The following is a 3249-nucleotide window of genomic DNA, read 5'->3' as shown; positions in this document are numbered from 1 at the left end:
ATTAAATGTGCTGCTGCCCTGCCCCACTTGACTGGGCAGCCACACTCAAGGAGCCCTACACGAGAGCTCTTGATTTGAGCTCTTGCAATAAAGTTGTTTCCTCTCCGCAGTCTCAAGTTTCAACTTGAAAAAAGTTGTTCAGAGTTGAAGATAACCGAGTCGCAGGGTCAGATGAATTGCAATCGGATCAGAATAGCATGTAATGAGCGTATTGATTGATAATTGACGTGAGTATCTAAAGAAATGGCCTACCTTATATGAACTCCAGGATGAGTGAGAAAGAACAGCCGCTAGTCGTGTGTTGTTAAGAGTGTAAGCCACAGAAGTGTCGAGTCAGGAAGCAAGCATTTTATTTTTGCATTTTTCAGTGTTAAAATTCAATGGCCATACGCAGTACCTAGTGGAATCATTCAAAATCAATCTCTAGCACAGTATTATCGAAATAATTACAATTAATCCATGCACCGCGCTGGCAGCTGCGATCAATTTGACATACTAAGTAATTTTGTTTAAAGGGTCGGCAATATTTCTTGATCTCTTTTTGCATTTACTTATTTATTCTTTTTTTCTGCTATGGGGGCTTAACGTCGTAAAGCGACTCAGGATATGACGGACGCCGTAGTGGAAGGCTCCGGAAAATTTAGGCCACCTCGAATTCTTTAACGTGCCCTGACATCGCACAGTACGCGGGCCTCTAGAATTTCGCCTACATCGAAATTCCACCGCGGTGGCTGGGATCGAACCCGTGTCTTTCGGGTCAGCAGCCGAGCGCCATAACCAATGGGTCACTGCTTACTTATTCGAATGCCTTAACTCATATATATCTGGAGTCCTACATGTCAGACGCCACATTTTTCGAAGTAACTCTACAAGTTTATTGAGTACAAGCTCGCGCCCGCCACCATAGGTTCAAGAAGCTGTGAACTTTTCCTATGCAAGGGATGTGTTGTGTGCGTTCATAAAGATCCTCAAGTCTTCGCTGGACGCCATTTTTCAGATTCTAGCCCTCCAAGGAAAAAAAAAATTGCGTATTTTCATTAAAACCACCGCGCCTGATGAGAAATGTGATGGTAAAGTCTTGCCTAGCGTTAGAAGCTTTACCAGACGCAACAGCTAGCGAATTTGCCTAGTATCCTACATTGTAGGACAGCTCAAAAGTTGATGTTGAGAAATATATTTCCCACAATAAAAGGGTGATTCTGAATTCTGAGTTCGAAAAGACATTTTATATCGCAAACTGTTTTCTTTCAAATTTGTGATGTTTCGGCAAGCTTTTTTTTACCTTTAGAGGTTTTTATTTTAAAATATTTGAGAAATATGTGTGTTCGATCTGCTGAGCTGGACTGCACATCAAGGAACCTCATTTGTATCGATAATTAAACGATTAATTGACTTAAATTGCCTAGTAAACTTCTCCAGATTTGATTTTAGGAGGCAAGGTTATAATAGAAAATTGGTGGCCGTCAGTATCACAGGTGAGCCCTGTTTTTTTTTTTAATTTTCTTAATCAGCAACGTGGTTCGAAATACCGAATGTCAAAAATACCCATTCAACAGCTGGTTCAGTTCTCTTTCCAGCATTGTGACGTTATCCACCATGCTGACATTATCGATTCCTGCAGTTTTCTTCAAGTCAAAAGTGAAGATTATCTTATGAAGCTCTTAGAGTGCAATGAAAGGCAGGGAACCAGATAAAAATGTCGAATGCAGTCAAAGAGGAACTTCGTAACCGGGAACAGGAGAGTTTCGAAAGGTTTGTAAAAAAAAAAAAAACGCATTGAGTTCGTACATCCCATAAGTTTAATCGCCGAGTGACTTAGTAACAGTTTCACCAACTAATTTCCTAGAGTGTCCGCCAAGGAGATATTTAATAGCTGGCCAAGTTTAACGCCTACAGCTTCTAATATTGTCAAAATATGTATTGAAGTAGCAACGCATACCGGCTCGAATAATGGCAGTCACTTTGTTTCGGAGTAAACTGAAAGCGTCTTTGAGAAGTGTATTAAACTGAAAGCATCTTTTAGATGTGTATGATTAGGACAATGTTTGCAACGCACCCAAAGGGAATCCTTTTCCGCAATAGCCTTTACACCATTATTACGAATGCATAGAAAATTTGGATTGCACTTTTTCATCGCTATGACGTTTTGAGAAGCGACTTTGTGGTATCGCAACCCTGCGCTTATCTAAATATTAAATGCATTAGCTGCCTCAACAGTCCAAATAAAGGTCGCCACCAGGTTATCAAATTTTGCTATATCCGTAATTGATATTCTTCTTTATTGGAGGTTGATTTTCACAGAACGCGACCCTTCACGCATTCGCATTAAAATAGACTTGTGCTTACCTGTTCTTTCTTACTTCCTTTCTGCGCGAAGACGAAACTTGATGCGGGGAATAACGCCTGCCACAGTCCAATGGCTGAAGAAAGAATATTCAGAAAAAAAAAATAGCGGGCCCTCCTGTTCTTTCTTACTTCCTTTCTGCGCGAAGACGGAACTTGATGCGGGGAATAACGCCTGCCACAGTCCAATGGCTGAAGAAAGAATATTCAGAAAAAAAAATAGCGGGCCCGTCCGGGATTTGAACCCGGGACCTCTCGCACCCAAAGCGAGAATCATACCCCTAGACCAACGGGCCGCTGCAGGATTCCGTTTCCAGTGCGGCATTTGTAACAAGGAAAAGATGTTATAGGGGAAATAAAAGTTAAGAATAAACTGGTATGATGGCACGAAATATGTCGGCGCAACGGTGCACTATCTATTCAAGGAAGGGAAATCTGAACCAATCATTGTGAAGGAGTAATAGACCTTATGCGAAATGCACTGCCATCTAGCGGTCGCCGCGCGCGATCCGCCATTTTGGAGGATAGCCGCCGGATCAGCGCGCCGGATTCACAGCACGTACCGGTACACGCTCGTTGCGCGCGCTCTAGTTTCACCGTCCTCAAGATGGCCAGATATTGCTCAGTGCCTTGTTGCACGGGTCACAAAGACGCCCAGGGGAAACAGCGCTTGATCTGAGCGGATTTCTATTTTTGGACTGCGATACCCGACATCCGCGGCACAAATATTGCAGAACCGTCGTTACATGTCGAGGCATCGCGCAACACATTTCCTTATCTCCATGCAGCTAATAAAATTAGAAATAAGCTTTGTAGGCACGAAAAAAATATCACAAAAAAAGCTGTTTTTTTCTGCGATTGCCCTTGAAGTGCTGCGATTATCAGCCTCGCAAGAGAGTAATCATG

General features: G+C 42.5%; 1 non-coding gene across 1 annotated transcript; it reads right to left on the bottom strand.

Moving 5' to 3' along the window:
- Positions 1-2567: 2567 nt before the first annotated feature.
- On the bottom strand, positions 2568-2639 carry TRNAP-UGG (transfer RNA proline (anticodon UGG)). The gene has a single exon. It is a non-coding gene; the product is annotated as a tRNA-Pro (tRNA).
- Between the last annotated feature and the right edge of the window lie 610 nt (positions 2640-3249).

The sequence above is a fragment of the Amblyomma mixtum genome, chromosome 3 (genome assembly GCF_055824585.1).
Source record: "Amblyomma mixtum isolate Tamu chromosome 3, ASM5582458v1, whole genome shotgun sequence".
Taxonomy (NCBI): domain Eukaryota; kingdom Metazoa; phylum Arthropoda; class Arachnida; order Ixodida; family Ixodidae; genus Amblyomma; species Amblyomma mixtum.
Note: the sequence above shows the minus strand (reverse complement) of the source record. Positions and strands in the feature narration are given on the sequence as shown.